The sequence below is a fragment of the Acyrthosiphon pisum genome, chromosome A1, assembly GCF_005508785.2.
Source record: "Acyrthosiphon pisum isolate AL4f chromosome A1, pea_aphid_22Mar2018_4r6ur, whole genome shotgun sequence".
NCBI classification, from domain to species: domain Eukaryota; kingdom Metazoa; phylum Arthropoda; class Insecta; order Hemiptera; family Aphididae; genus Acyrthosiphon; species Acyrthosiphon pisum.
Window position 1 is genome coordinate 156,899,552 of NC_042494.1, and position 18,637 is coordinate 156,918,188.

Below are 18,637 nucleotides of genomic sequence, written 5' to 3' on the forward strand. Positions count from 1 at the left end.
CAAACCCACCGAAGTAGGACCCCCATACCAGCTATGGAATGATAGAGTTGCCATCGTATTATAGCCATCGGTGGCCCGTCTTTAATAAATTATAATATTATGGTAATGTGTAAACAATTATATCACATATTCACATACATATATATATATATATATATATCTATGTAAGTACCTACAAATGTTAACCTTAATCGAACGACGAGCGGTAGAAATAATTATCGTAATCAATCAAATCGACAGACATATTAGCGCGCACCATATATGATATAATATATTGTGGTGCACGGGAAGTGGTCACATTTGCGCAAATGTACTCACCATAAATGGCGGTCGTGTATACATTATAATGCACTGCTGCCGCTACTGCAGTTAAACGGAACCCGGAGATAGGGTTAGGAATAATGATTTACAAGTTTCGTACCTACGCATTGTTACACTAAATAATATATTATATTTAAGGGCCTGTCGTCACGTAATAACATTACGCGCGCCTAAAATAATAACCGTACCCGCCTATAATTATACAGAGCAGCGAATTCGTTTGAACTCGATTTCCGTTCACCCAAAATATTATTATATCGTATTTTAAATACGCACTGCGGCCCGAATTATTGCTCCGAAATGATATGATTACGACGCGATAGTCTCTGGTGCAGTCTGCACACACGCTACACACAATATTATTACAACATAACGATATCATAATGCACATTGTATAAAGCATATATACGCACACATTGTCGCGGGTTAATGCTGCGCGCATTAAATCGAATAAATATGAAATATTTAAGCCCCGGACGAATAAAATATATGGGTTTAGAATTTAAACACTATTACATGCATCGCAGCAGTGCACGTTCGCTGTGTCATCGTCTCTATAATATTCGTACGATATTATATGGTACGTCGTGAGCAAATAACATTTTTAGTACGTGTGCACGGTGCCAGTCCAGAGGATTTCCGCTAAATTGCGGCGCATTATCGTTGTATATTATTACGAAATCGATATCGGAACAAAATCGCAATATTTGTATTGTTTTTTATTTCGGTTTTCGAGATTACCGACAAACAGCACACTGCGCAGAGGGGCAATGACGCACAGCGCCACAATACCATATTATTTTCGTATCGGAGCGGCGTTACAAAAATTATCCACAGACGTTGAATAATAACACTTTGAACTTTCATATTATTATTATTATTATTTTGAAAAGTATCGATTTTGTTCCCGGATGTTTTTTTAATTTTAGAAAATTTAAGATGACGTATCCAAGCACCTTGATATTGCCCTTATATTATTCTCACTCTTATGACCATTGGCCGCATGACTACAATACCATATTTTCGTATCGACGCGGTGTTACAAAAATTATCCACAGGCGCTGAATAATAAAACTTTGAACTTTCATAATATTACCTATTATTATTATTTTGAACAGTATCGATTTTTTGTCCGAGTGTGTTAATTTTGTATTAGAAAATTTCAGAAATATCTAGGGTACTAAAATGTCATGTAATTTTTTTTTTTTAAATATTTCATTATGACAAAAAATAAAAAATAAAATTGTAATTTAAAACTTAGTAGGAAGTGCACCTCTACTTAGCGAAATGTCAAAATATATTGTTTCCACCGTACATTCTATGAAATATATAATAATTATCTATCTTATACATAATATTATCTTCTCTACACCGTGATCGGAATTAAATATTGATAATCACTATGATAAGTCTGACCATATCATCTAGTGATGATTTTATGAAATAAATTAAAAACTATTTTTTTCAATAATTCAAATTGAAAATTTCATGTGAAATATTTCATACTCATAACCTTTAATATATCCAAGCACCTTATATTCTCACTTTTATGTGACCGTTCACACTATCAAATCATAATACTAATTGCTGAGTATATAGTAACAATTTAGATTTTTGATTTTGTCATATTATAAAGCAACATTTTCGACAAAAAGATATTTCATAGTCGGTCATAGTCGGAACGGGTTTTTTTTTTTGGTAACTGATCATTTCAATTTTAGATGACATTAATGAATTAGACATAGATATTTCGAGATATTTGTAGGTAGGTAGTGTGCGATTCCAGTACCACTCTAATTTAATAAACTTTAAATTATATAATATTATTATAATTATAATTAATAAACATTAATAATATGTTTAATTATAACTTAGCCGTTCACATAATATAAAATATATACTCTGATAAAAACAAAAAGTGTATTAAAAAACACTATTGTATATTTGATAAAATAAATTATAAAATAGATTACAGATTTAAGTGTGATCGATGATAATTGCGAAAGTAAAAATGATATTTCCACACGAGGAAAAAATATAAAATATTATAAAATATAATATTATAAACACAAATTAATAGCAATATTATTAAAATAAAATTATAAAATATAAGTACCTATATATAAGTCTTTCAGTAATTTTATAAAAATATGCAAATGTAAGTCCGTTGTTACTTACTTTCTCATCAGGGTTGTCTAGTGTCTACTGACTACTATATTATTATTATGACCTATAAATCGTCATAATAAGTATAAAGTTCAGTCCATTACATATTGGTAGACACACGTCATCCTACAGAATTTAAATATCACTCAATATACTGCCTTACACAACAATAAAAATGATAATGTAATACGCAACTTGACGGATTTACCTATAATATTATATTTCACAATTCATACTAGATGAAGATAAAAAGAAAATGTTCTGTAAATCATTTTTTAGTATATTACTTTGCTAACATATCAGAAACATATAAATCTACAAAATGTATAATATTATTATTTTTATAATTTTTGCACTATCATAATCATCGGTGTACCGATGAGTTATATTCGACATTCAACGAAAACCGACGGTATTAAAATGTTATAAAAAAAACGTGGCGTTCAAATGTACAGAATACACCATAACTACCCGTGGGTATTATAATAGGTAATATACGTATAATATTATAAAACCGTCAATTATTTAAGATAACGGACGTCGATCGTTCTTATGAAACATTCCGTCCAGAAAAAAATCACCGAACTCTTTATAGTCGACGATCGTGCGTGTTCGGAACAAAGTTTGCGCAAGGGTAACCGCGAGTCAAAGGTTTAACCGGAAATCATTGTTCGCGCGCGATTGTATATATATATATATATATATGTATACCAGTACCGAGGTGTTGTAACAGTACGGCACAGTCGTCGGTAACAGTACCTCTGACGATTATTTCCTTCCGGCCCAGGTCTCTCCACTCCGGAGGGGGATGGAAGGTCGGAATAAAAAAAAATAAAAAAAAAACCTCACAAAAAAAATTCTAAAAACTTTAGACGCGCGTCTCCGACAACAACGTTTTATGACCGCGGAATACGTGTTTTTTTGCGTCCGCGTACGGGTGCGGGCTGGGCGCGGGGTGCGGCCAAAAGCCTAAGCGCATTAATATTCCGTCGGTGGAGGTAGCGGTGGGTAGCAAAAACTTTCCCCACACACACACACACCCACACACCCACACGCACACACACACACACACACACGCTCATCGAGGAACGCTGCAGTGTGAGGCAGTGGTGGTGGTCCAGATGGCGATGATAATGCGAACCGATTTGCTCGACGAAATTGTTGTATGCAGTGCAGCAACTATATCGAGTATATATATATATGTATTATAGGGCGGACGAAGAGAGGCATGAACGGGGGGGGGGGGGAGAGGAAAATGAAAATGAAAAATATAACAATAATAAGAACAACCAGATCCCGCGAATATATATATTATAATATTAATAATAATATAGTATTGTGTATTATTTTTTTTATGTCCGACGTCGGTGCGGCCTATGTACAATATTGTATTATTATCCGTCAGTCATCACCCCCGTTCTGCGTCCATCGACGACTGAATAAAATAAGCTTCGTCATTATGCCGATATGATAATAATATTATACTCGTACATTATATAATATCGTTATAAATATCGACGATAATAATAATAATAATAATAATAATATTATGTAATATCATCAAAACTCCCAGTATAATAATATAATATCACGGGTGTCAATTCCCACCGAAAAATGTCATATATTATATGTACTCAGTACTCATCACGTACGACAATTTCCCGCCTCGACCGACCTACATCGTGTATCAAATTACCGGAAGTCCAGAACTCCAGACAGACTACCACGGCGCGAAATGCAGGGTCGCTTTTGAGTTACACGTATTTTCCAATACCTTAATTTATATTTACGACGTCAAGTGTATTAAGCGTAGTTAATAATAATCGTAATTGGTTGGTCTTAAATATTATACCATTTCAAATTCATATTAATCCAATCAGTATTAAATCTTGTACGACAGTGCAGGTTCTCAACCTTTTTATATCAGCGTACCACTTACACACTTAGACGATTTTTATGTACCATACTTGAAGAAATAACGTTTTATTTTACTTATTAAAGTATAAAATATCTGAACTATATTTCGAATTAGAGCTATAGGTACTGACTTTCCAACTAATTAACATGCCGCGTCATGTTGCCATAAGACATAATATATACGCAGTGCCTTTTTATAACACGATTAAATCCTGGAGACCTCTAAATAGCGGACAACATTTCGGCAGAAAAAAGTGTCCGGTATCCAGAGGTTTCACCTTTATAAATTGTATAAAACAAACAAAAATAACGTTTACAGGATAACCGAAATACCGTACAGGGGCGCGTTCCTGTTGACGGACGCGACGGTCGAGGCGGACGGCCAACTTCAAGCAGCCGAACAAGACGCGGCGGCAGCGGTGGGCCACGAGACGCCGGCTCTACAGCAGGCCGTCCGGCCAGTCTCGGAGGACGTGCGGGAGCGGCGCGGCACTGGCCAACGTCAGTTCCTGCAGAACGCGTTCGGAGCGGCCACCGCGGCCGTTGCGGCGGGCGTGGCGGGCGTGGCCAACGTGGGCGGCTTGGCCGGTGCGGTGGCCAACGCGGCCGTGGGCCGGCAGCAGGTGACGGTGTACGTGACGCGCGTGGACCGCGTGGTCGACGACCGGCTGACCGCTACGCTGGTGCCCAAGAACTGCATGCCGGCCCGGGTGGACGCGTTGAGGCGCTGCAACGGAGCGGTCGACCCGTACTCGGCCGCGCTGCCCGAGACGCCGTACATGAAGCTCCCGCAGCCTGCGTACATGCAGGAGCGGCCGGCCGTGGCCGTGGACATCGTGTCAAAGGTCGGCGGCCTCGTCCGGGACTTTGTCGACGCCCAAGCTGCCGCCACCGCGGCCGACGATAGTCCTACCGACCTAACCTACCGACCTAACCTACCGACACGCTACATCTGCAGCCGACGGCGTAACCGAACCGCTATAATTAAGAGCAGTAATAGTGACTACCGCCACTTTAATTATAATATTAATATTTTTTACTATTATTTTTAATCTGTAAATATAGTGATTATTGAATGAGTTATCTCCTAAAACTTTAACACTTATTGTCCCGTGGAATATAATATATAAGCTGTTTTCGGTTTTTATTTTTATTTTTTTAATCTCGAAAGTAATTATTATAGCCACTATTACTGAATATCTTTATGGTGTCGTATACGAATATTGTTATGTTATATAATATATTTTAGTAAATAAAAAATACGAAGTTACTACAAAGAAGTTTTTGTTGTTTTAAATCGTGCGTAATATAATACATAGTGGTGATTCATCGAGCGTGCCCAGTGTTTTTAACAGCTGATGCAGTCATGAAAAATCAAATGTTTGGAATTTTTAAATATAGGTACTCGAAGACATATTATTCTCGTGGATATACTTGAGATAATTGTGTACCATTTAAGCAATGACCTGTGGGGATTCCAACTTGTGTTTTTCCAACGAGAATCAGATTTTTTTACTTTAAATTATTCAGCAGATGATTTAAAAAAAATCTCAATTATTCGAATATATTATGGTCTTTTAGTACCTAGGCGTACGTAATGAATACGTTATTTTTCGTGAATGGAAATTAATTTCCATTAGGAACTAAAAATCAATGGTAATAATATAAGCTTTTATTGCATAAAAATAAAATAAAATATTTATGTACATTTGTTATTTATATTGCTTATAATATTTATTGTCAATAATGGTCCATTTCATTTTTTTTTTCATCAACGATTTTATTTTAGATTATTACTTACGAGATTTTCGCGTACCACAGGTTTAGAAACGCGGTTTTACGGTAATATAATATACCAGGGGTACCCATAAAAAATAAATAATATATTACATATTTTTTTGTACAGTGTTAATGTATACATTTAATAGCTGGAGTCTCAACTGAAGATTGCACCATTACTGCAGTTTGTGGCATTCTACCAAAAAAAAAAAAAAACGTTCTCGTCTTAAACTTGAAACAGCCATTATAATATGATTAGATTATAATATATTGTATGGAGTTGTGGCATTTTTACATCCAATATTTATGTAAAACCGCCAAATAATAGGATCTAAAGCGACAAGAGTTATTCCATTTACATTTCGTACTATATATAATAATCGTTAACCGCCCAAATAGATATATTTTCAGGAATTAAAGCATAATAAAATGCGTAATAATGAAATAGCAAAACGTGGAGTCAAGCGAGCCTTCAAATTCTTGAGGCATATGTTGTTTAAGGTGAAGTTAGGGGAACTTTGTGCAAAACTAAATACGGAACGTTATGAAAGTCTCTAACGATTAATATTGTAATAATTTTTATCGAAACTATGTTAGATAATGGGCTTAGCTTTGCGTGACAAATGACAATAAGTGTATACTCGGTTCAAGTTAAGAAACGTAGTCGACCTGTTTTTGTCGATCCGCAGTCGGGCAACACCCGTTAGTCGCCCCCATCCAGTCAATCATCTGTAGACCTGCCGTGTAGTAGTGCCTGCCGAAAAATCGGCCGCCGACTACGTTTCTTAACTTGAACTGAGAATAGTACCTATTATTATAATCACATAACGTTAACGTCGTTAAAACGACATCGTCATCGGTGATTTCAGTCGGCGGCGTTTTCTTCGCACACGCTCATTTTATTCCGCGCACGAGCCGAGCAGTGTGCATGGGTATAGCAAAAGGGTTGTGCGGGAAACGTGTGCAGTCGTAATGCGATTTTCCGATCGGTAATTATACGAGGACCCGAACCTCCTCCTCCCCTCCCCCCTCACATCGTCGTATACTGTATATTATTATAAAGGCAGCCAATGTTAATTTTCTGTGGATGAAAACCCGCACGCACCTCCGTCGATTCGGCTCGTTCGCGAACACCTATATATATATATATGTATTGTGTACAGTGCGTATAGGCAGCGGTGCGTTTTCTCCGGTGGCGGATTTTTTTCGTTCACTTCGTGTTTTACCCTCGTGATTTTTTACGATCGTATCGGCGCGATTATCGCCTCGCCGTTTTTACTGCGTCGTTCCGCACTGGTTTTTCGCCGCAAAAGACCACCGGCGTGCCTATCCACCGGGGAAAAACGAAAAAGTTTTATTCTTGCGGACCGTCCGCAGAACCTTATAACACTGCACAGATACATGTATAGGATATATAATGTAAAAATATATTGTACACGGAGCTGACCGGGTCGGTCTTAGCTATAATACAATGCACACAGGCGTAATCGTACCCGGAGGAGCGAGATGTTGTAATAATATATTATGCGCGTGGTAGCGGTTTTAAAAAACGTGTTTTACGACGGGACGAGATTCGATCGTTCGGCTCGCGATCGCAACGACCGGGCACCTATATATATATATATATATATTTGGCGTCGTAGTCAGAGATGAAAAAGGTCGTCATAACATTAAACTGCCACGACGACTTTCGAGTTGTATACCGTTTAACGTGCGCCGGTCGAAGAGGCTGAAAAAATGGAGAAATTCACGGATTCCCTCGGGATGGAACGCGATCGAAAAAAAAAATACCAGTTCAAGTCCGACTACAGCGATGACGAAATTGGAAAAAAAAAATAGTGGGTAGTAATGTAAATAGTAGGTGTAATATAATAATAATATAAGACAACATAAAAATGTATTACTAAACAGAATAATATCGCGTTCGGAAATAAACACTTAAATTTCGCGTCGGGAACAATGAGGTGAAACAAAAAGTGGCTGTTACCTATTGTTGTAATAGTTTAAAAAAAAAAAATAGTAGCACTCCGTCGTCATCAGCCTGACTTCAACACTGTCTTGTTTTGGAACGATCCTCGGTAACACCACAGGCTATAATATAATAATATTATGTAAATATTCATGGCACGTTAAACATACAGGAGAGATATCGTATTCGATTTTTGATATATTATGTAGTCTATGTATAGTCACCCAATGTGCATCCACGACGGACTATGACGCATTCAAGACCTTTCAACAAACCAAAACGTCGGGGATTTTTAAAAATGAAAATACGGCCTCTCGGAACTCCAAAGTAATGACTAGCCAATAATATTTGAAATTTATTGATCTACCGTTATGCATCCTTTTCTCCATAACGACAAATATACAAACTATATTATATTATTACCTTTTTTTTTTTTTACGTTTTTAGGATTTGTTAAGTATAAATAATATAATATTTTAACATTCAGCTCACCGAACTCACAGTATAACACTTCATCATACTCTGATATAAGAAAACAAATAAAACAAGACACCACTTTACTGTGGCAAAATATATGGAACACCCAAAACAACAAATTAAACGAAGTCAAACAAACGGTCAAAAGATGGAGAAGAAACCCTAATATTAGTACCACAAATGAAAAAAAAACTAAATAGGCCTAGAATCGGCCACACAAGACTGACTCATGAGTACCTAATGATTAAAGGTGACACACCAATATCTATTCAATCATGTGGCACAAAAATCACAATCAAACACATTTTTGAAGAATGCAGAATGTACATAAAACAAAGAGTGGATCTCAATATATAAGCAAGTCTAGGCTCAAATCCTGACAATGAAACCAACATACACCATTGAATTCTTCAAAACAACCAAATTACTCAAACTACTTTAGCCAACATTATCAATGTACAAAATACCAAATTAACTAATTCTAAACTTTTTCTCTTGTATCTTTTTTTTCTTTGCTCTGTTTCCCATTATATATATATAATTAATTTATGTTTATAGTGATAATATGCTAATGACCAAGTAGTCGAAGCAGAAATTGTATATACATTTCAAGACCAATAAAAAATATTTTAACTAATTTTCTGTGATAATATTTATTAAGACGCCTCAATCTTAGGTCGTGACGGTAAAAACTATACTTACGAAGCATCGTATAGCCTTACAGGTACGTTTATAGTACTGTGTATGTTGATTAATGGTGATATTATGATGTTAACCGTTTGCGACCGAATATTCGAATTGTATTTCTTTTTCCTATCCGAGACGTAGGTAGGTAGTATGTTTTCGCTGAAATATCGGTAAACATTATTTATATATTATAATATTTAGTTATAATGGAGATAAGTGCTTTACTTTACAAACGCCGTTTAGTCGTCGGTGGGGAGTGCAGTAATATAATAATAATATATTATACGAGAAACGAAGTTTCTTATATTTCCATATTCATCGTCACAAAAACGCGGAGAAAGCACGAGAGAGACGGCTTCTATTCGAATTATGATATTACGTTATAGGTATATTATAATATGAACGGTCGTCAGTCGATCACCGCGATATAGCTAACCCGCACGATATCGGTTTATATACAGCAGTGGTTGTTTCATTTTTGGCGAGGGGGTAGTTTTTTTAACGTTGCCCGAGAAAAATGAAAATCCGTTTGCTTCGGGGGGTTAACGATAAAACAACGGTGCTTCGCGTATATGCAGTACCTATATACATGTATACGCGCATGATATAATATATAAACCGTCGCGGAAAAGAGGCAAAATAATAAATATTTCCGAGCACGTAAAACCGGATTTTCGGTTCCCGCGGCGACAATTCACCCCCCCCCCCCCCCCACCAAAACCCTCTCGACACGACCGGCAAAGCCACCGTCGCGTCCGGGGCATTTTATTTTATTTTATTTTTTAAATATCCCGCACTCGTCCCGGATAAACGACCATACATAAACCCAATGGCCCTCCATATCCCGGGCCGGGCGATCACGCGCCCCCCCATACCTCCGACTGCTGCAGGTTGTTTTTCTTCGCCCCCCCCCCCCACCGTGGCGGACAGGATGCCTCGAGACGGGGCGGAGTGTTTGAGACGAGCAAACATTTATGGGGCTCGCACGCGCGTGTGTGCAGCGTGTATTTCTTTTTCGCGTCTCGCGCCCGGCGGCAATCGCTCGCGCGCGCGCCGGAAGCGATGACTATATCCCCCCCCCGAAACGCAGCTAGTGTGTACAAATAAAACGTTTACATTTCCACCCGGAACCGTTTTGTTATTGTTATTAGTTTTGGTGGCGGCGAAGGGGCGAGACGTGGTCCCCCTCCCCATTCTTCCCCACCCCTCTCCCACCCACCCGTCGACGACATCGCCGCCAGGACCTAATGTCTCGGAACGTGCGAGCGTCTCGCGAGGAGGTGACGCGTACGTCGCGTATCTTTACAGTATTATATACGTATAATAGGTATACGTATATAAAATGTGCCATTCTCGGCTATAAGTATGTACGTACAAAAGTACATACATAATATACCTAGGTATGTATTATACTTTCGTACACCGCGTCGAGGTAAAGAGTGAATCGTATATAATATGTGGACAAATAAAAAACCTGCACCGGAGTGAAGTATGTTCTTGCGGAGAAAAAAGAAAAAGAAATAGATACTCTTCCGTTGATAATTTGAACGAGGGCAACATTTTTTTTCACCCCTCATACACTTATATATATATATATACGCATAATATAATAGATATACGCGTATGGGGTGAGTTCGCGTCAAAGGCTTACGCCGGAAGTATTTAGCGAATAAAGTCGGCGAGACCGGAAACGGGCCGGAGGTGGATGCTAAATTGTGTTAAAGGCGTAAGAAGCGCGTGTGTGCTACACTATATATAGGTATGCGCATGAATCCGCGTCGACGCGAAAACTTCGTAAGCGCCCAGGGTAACGCATTAAACGCGCACGGTACACACACACACACACACACACACACACACACACACACACACACACACACACACACACACACACGCACACCCACACACCCGCACACCCACACATGGTACTTACTTAGTTTTACGCGGCCCGGATCCCTGCATGTCGCCACTGCTATTATCGCACACGAATTATACGTATAAAGTTATTATTTTCTTTATAATATTGTAATATAAAGACTTTGGAAAGCGAATAAACAACCTGCGGATGTGTGCGATTCCCTGCAGTAGCTGGTGTACGCGTTGTATATGATTTTACGTATTGTGGACTTAACGCTATACTAAATATTATTAAACTTATAATATATTATGTGTACGCATTATACGTATACGAATTGATTTCTTTCGGCGTAAGACGCCCCCACCAACTTTTTTGTACTGCATCATAACATTTATACGCACTGAATATAATGATCAAATAATTATCCTTTAATATTACTATTGTTCTGTGCTATTAGTTATTAGTAATAATATTTTTTTTATGTTATTATTAGTAATAATAACTTATAACTCATTACTTTTCAATTGTAAGCACCACGTTCTGTATACATAGGGACAGAGGCAGTAGGTATCATTACCGTAAGCTACGATAAAATATAATATGTTTTATGTTCATAAATTCATAAAAATTATAACCAGTTATTGTTCTACTTTAAGTCTTTATAGTAATATACAAGTGTAATGAATTATTGTGATACACACATATGTAAATAATAATATTATAACATATTAACATGACGTGTATTATCACTTATCAGGAACTATTTAAAATTCCTTTACTCTCAACTATACTATTAATAATTTGAATGAAATAGCTTTTACGTTAAAATCATAATATGTAAACAAAAAGTATTATACAATATTAAAAGAAATTAAACAATATCAATGCATACTATTTTGTATGCAACACAGTTCAACTATTTTTTGGCTCAAAATTGTGAGAAGTATAGGTACCTAGTGTTTACGTAAAATGTTATGTGTAAGTCCAAATTATTATTATTATTTTTCCTGAAATAATGTTTGACGTAACTTAAGTTTCGACAATTATTATACAAATTTGACATACACGAGAATTCTCGTACAGCACGTCATATCAGTCGATATTGTTTTGATTGGTTGGTTTATATTAAAATTTAAAATATAGGTAATCTATTTTTCCACTTGTTTCAAGAAAGTTTAAATCAATAGAATGCCAATTGAACTAGAAAATCAACAAATGTTATGCACTTACGCTTTATTGCATTTTATAAGATTTAGTGACTTAAATATTTGTATTACCCAATGTTACAAGTCACAACAATATTTGAAGATAGTTAATATAATCATTTATACTTATAGACGATAAATATTGGTATAGTTACTTTAATTAAAACACTCTTCAACCGACCATCGCATAATTTACAGTTATTGCAAGTAGATTACATTATTTATAGGTTAAAGGAAGTTTCCTACAAATGTCATATACATATAACAAGTCAACATGATAGTAATTGGTTAAATTTAATATATGTTTTAACGTTTTAATATCCTCAGAGACATTTAATATAATAATTTATTTTTAAATTTAACTAATATAATTTTGAATAACTGGATTTTATTGTTGACAAAATCTTGTTTAGATTACCTACAATTTTACAATAAAATGTTATCTGTATATATAATAATTCAGTTGATAATCGATAAAAACTAAAAATCGTTTTATTGCAGAATTGTTCTAATTTCAAAATTCTAAAGGGAAAAGCTATTTACTAAAAATCGCTATCACTATTCAATCATAATGTGGGACTGAAAGGGTTAAATAACACAATGCATAAATTATTTGTAAAAATATGTTACTCATAATTGGGTATGTATACTGTTTGATGTGAAAACAATTTAAGAGGACGATAATTTTTCATGCAAAACGATATAATATTCTTGGTAGCAATATTATTATCACTAATCTAAAATCTTGATGTAAAAAGCCATGATAAAATATTAAGTGAATGAATGACTTAGTTGTATAATAAACTATGTAATAGATGACAAAAAGAATTTCAAAGCCACTCACATCTAAATACAGATTTGTCTGTGTTTAAAAAATAGATTACACTTTTGTTTACATATAAAAACTAATTATTATAAAAATATTATTTATTTTATTATTATTATTTTAGAAAATTATACAATCTATATTATATATATTATAATAGTACAACAATAATAACAGAATTACCTTAACGTATAAAGTCTTGGAGATATTAAAATAAATAGTTAAATAATGTTTATCAAAAAGTTTAGTTGCTTTTAAATTAAGAATGTCCGATAGGAAAATTATTTATCACCAATGAAATAAACGTAAAGATTTTATTTTTAAATGATATTTCATTACCGACTCCGACAGATTTTTAATGTCATTTTTTTTCGTTTCTATATTAGTATATCAACTCCAGTAAAGTTTTAGAAACAATACAATAAAGTCAAACTTTTAGATATGTTAGAAAAAATGTAGGTACACAATACAAAAAATATCATGTATTGTTAAAAACGATTTTGTAAAAGTGACTCGAGTGTATCATCATTTAAGTATACATAAAATACAATTGCGTATGTTAAGTATACTTGGTTGTTGACTAAGTACAATAATAAATTTAAAATTGCCTCGAGTGTAAAATTCGATTGAATATTTTCTTTCGTAATATTTCAATATTTTTAGATTCCTAAACGGGATGAAAAATGCTTGTTAAACAAAATAGCTGGAGAATCGTTCGTTTTGGAATTTGGCACTCGTTGGCGATTTAGGTTTAGATACTTTTTACTGCGACTAAAAAATATATTTTGTTCAGGTTCAAGAATTTAATAAAAGTTTTAAATTTAACTCTGATACAACCCTGCAGAATCGAATAATTATTATTAATATTTATTTCCACGGACCGAATTTCCTTAGGTACGGCAGCATTACGCTAGAGTACAATTTATTATTTCAAGACGTCGCAGTCATACTGTGCTGCGGCACGCGGCACGTCATAATTATTATTATGTGACTATATTAATATTGGCTATTCACATCGGATCGGGCAAAACAATTTTCTCGGGAACGGCTGCGACGTTTGAAACATTCGCATAATATAATATCCCGTCGTTTGTCCTGGACCAAGACTCGACCATTGTCCGCCGCCGTTTCAAATGTCCAGTCATCTAAATTAATAACAGTAGGTAGGTACCTATATTATAGAGGTATCATCCATCGCCACCGCGCTAATTGGACGACGACGACGTCCTGGGAGACCCGAAGGACCATTACTCACACTCGTGTTTTATGCCCACCGGTAAGTCACGGTCAGCACGGTGTATTGTCACTAGGATTATTATTATTATTACTATTATTATTATTAATAACGAGGATAAGAAATTCGGTGCGCTGCAGGTATACCTACGCGGCGACGACGGTCGACTTAATGCTCAGACTGCGTGACGATTTGCGGTGCGACGGCGGAAGTGGACTACGGTCCCTCAGGGAATTGTTTTTCGTTTCTTTATTCCTACCCAAAGGACGCATCGAAATGTTTTTCGGATTTTTTATCCTCGCGCAACCGTTTTATACACACTCGCGTGCTCTGTATAAATCGAAAAAAAAATCCGAACAAACTTGTCGTTACACGGTTTTCGATCGGTCGTCGTGTGCGGCTGCGCAGCAGTTGGAAGTTGTGCTCGGCTATATACATATAGTATTATACACGGCCAGCAGTTATTTATTGTTCAGCGCTGCAGCAGAGTAAATATCGCAGTCATCGAGGAACGATAATTAAAATCTTATTCGATTATATTCTTGAAAAAAGTTTTGCAAAGAGATTTAAATTCGAAAAGTTATCGAAAGTTTCAACAGCCGATACGGCAGATTGATCGCTGAAAAACGTCAACGCCATTCGAGAAATTCAGAAATCTATGCGCGTAACAACACGAGCAACCCCCGAACTATAGGATCGAGGAAACGATAAAAAAAAGTGCAAAATAATATTGAATTTAATTATTGTACGACACAGTATATAATCGTATTGTGTCGAGTTTCAAGTTAAAATACGTCCAACACCAATAAGTGTCATCTTTCAACGTATCGATACAACCAGCGCTGAATGCAAACTACAATATTATGTGTTTCTGAAACTTTAATCTGCCGAACACGAGTGTACGATACATAGACATATAAGTATGCATATTGCATATAGGTAATATAATATATAATGTAATATATAAATATGTAGGACCTTATAAACTGACTTTGAAAACAAGACGTTTACGATGGGAAACACGAAAACACGCTGTCTACTACTACTATAGGTACAACTAAACTGCAAGTGTTGTTAAACTTAATATATGGCGAGTCAAATAGGCATAGTATAGGCATGTACGCACATACCGGCTGTGTGCCGTAGTATACCGAGTGATCGATTTATATTTTGCTGAAAATTCGGGAAAATTTCGGAAAAAACGGGTTTTTCTCAGAGCCTCGGAAAACGCGGAAAAATTGGAGAATATTGAAATAATACATTTCCGAAAAAACCGAAGTTTACGAAAATTAAAAAATTTATTTACGCTTAAAAATTAAAATAATCTATGTAAAAAAAACCATTTTAAAAAATAGATAAGGAAACCTGTCATTGTCATTTCACATTTGCCAATACAAATTGTCGTTATTAATGTATTATTGTATTAAAATTTAAAAATATTAATACGGATATTTCAATATTTATTCTAAAAATAACGTAGTTCCATATCGAATTGGTATTTATATGGGAGAGTGTATTTCCCCGAAAATAAATCCCCTATATTTTTAAATTTTAAAAATTGCATACTTATTGTTCATTTATATTTGTAATAACTAATAAAGTATTATATTAACTGGCTGATAGGGTAATTAATTATATTACTGTGACTGGTGAGTGATGAGTGATGACTAGTAACTATTTGATAGTTTTTATATTTTCAAACTTAGTGAATTGGTAATAAAATATATTAAATATTATATATTTAAATATAAAATAATATTAATAAACAATAAGAGATATATTATATAGTTAATAGTTAGTACTTTAGTAGTTGATATTACGAATTATAATTATTTATAAATCAAGTATAGAATCCTCTAGATTTATCCACTACAGACTTTAAGTTAGGTATGGTATATATAATATGTATGTAATATGATTATTAACTATCATTATTTATTAGATTGTTTCCACGATACATTACTTTTTCAGTTCTTTAAAAAAAAACATTTTTTTCATTCAATTTTTCAATTTTTTTCAGTAAAAAAACCAATTTTTTTCGGAAATTTTGATCCCTAGTTAGACGTTAAGGTAATTTCCTAGCCTTAGTCGTAAATGTGCATTATCGAAATATTTGAATTTTACAACCTTGCCCATGTCGTCATAATAATATAGGCATTGACGATATCGGCTACAACTAATGTCGGGAATTTATGGTAGGCATTTACGTTATTACCTAATCTACATCTCTTCGACGGTAACACACACACACATATATTATATGTATATGTATATGTAGTATTGTAGTGTTTGATATTGACGGAGTTGGACGAGACGACAATAGAACGAAACGAGAGAGAGTCGTGCGGGAATAATAGATGATGACTGTAGGAGATCGGAAAACTTGTTAATCCGCCGGGATACAGCCGTAAGGAATGGGAGGCTTATACACTCGTTCGTCGAGTACCTACACGTTCGAAGTCTGTTCTTTCCGCTGCAGCGTCTATATTATTATCATCCGGCCGACACCCGCCCCTCTCCCCTATATCGGCGTACGAACGTGGCAAATCGCGTCGCGAGATTTCGTTACTGCAGTCGGCGGCATTATCGTCGGCCGCTGTAAATCCGACGCCAATTATTCGTATACCCACCGACGTCTCCGTCACACATACATGTGCGTTATATTATAATGTAGTCTTACGACACGCGGCGGTGACACGTCGCGGTCGTCTTCCGACAGACACTCTCGCGGTGAAAGAAAAAAAAAAACCGCAAACAAATCGACCCGACAATATTATAATAATATAATGCTGTTAGGGGGGTGGGGAGGGGGTACACGAATCGCACCTATATATTATTATGACGTGAGGACGGGGTGCATACCTATACGTATAATATACAGCCGCTGCAGTCGACTGCGACAATATATTATATTATATCATGCAGTCATCGGCGTACCGATGATATAAGGTTGGATTTGGAGTTTATGTGTGTACGCCGAGTTAACGCTTCTGATTCGTTTACGTTGTATACGTACCTACCTGCCTAATAACACATCGTTAGGCGATTTATTTCGCAAATGTTTGTAGTTAGAGCGTGGCAATTACGGTATCGTGTGACAAACGACGGAAAAGAGTTTTGAAAAATACCGGATTTTTTTCCCTATCTGTAATTCCGCGAATGCCATTTTTCTAACACAATATAATATATTATACGTAGTATGAGTGTAAAACGTTTGAACGTTTTCTTTGGTTGAATATGTTTTTTTAAATGTAATAATCAGAGCAAACGGTCACTGTATATATATTTTTTAATGAAATCAACTAATTTTGTTGCTTCAACATTTATAATTTACTAAATGAGCAGACACAACACGGAAAAAGCGTCTAGTGTACCTACAGCGTATATATTGGAACTTGCTTCAGCTTGAATGTGTTCAAGCGGAAATATCCCAAGTTCTGTGAATTTGTTTTAAAAATTGAATGCCCTCCATATGATTACTCGATCGGTTTTCGTGTCCTCAAACGAACAAATTTAATTTTAAAAAAAGGTAGGTAAGTGGTTGTCGCTCTGGTGTATAGTAGGTTTCAAGTTGGTCATTGTATAACGGATGGTATTAAATTTGAATTTAATATCATTGTATAAGAAAAATAATTCTGAGCGAAGAAGGTCAGTCAGCCTATGGTATTACTAAGTATATTTGATGATATTATAATTGTGAATAAAGTAATTTTAGTGTAGTAATTTATTTTAGCTAGGTATGTATTTTTAATATTTTTCAACTGCCACTTAAGCAATATATCAGGAGCCTTGTATTAAATTTTCATGCTTTTTTACACAACAAATAAAATTTTATTGATATTTATAGAAAAAAAAACTAAAATAATTGAAAACTAACAATGCCCGTAAACAGCTCAAAAAGAGTCAAAATATTTTCAAAATATGATGGTGTAAAGAAAATGAGAATATAAATATTCAGTGAAATTTTTATGTATCTATTTTTATTCGTTTTTGAATTACGACAAAATAACAAAATCGCTACATGAAAAACTTATATGGAGCTACATATGAACTTCAATCGCTCATAAAAATGTAATTTGATTTGCTTGTGGACATTTTTTTTTTTTGATAAAGGTAGACAAACTTATGAATAATCTTGTATTACATTTTCAAATCTTAGATTTAAAAAGAAAACATTTTATGAATTCTTAACTCAAAA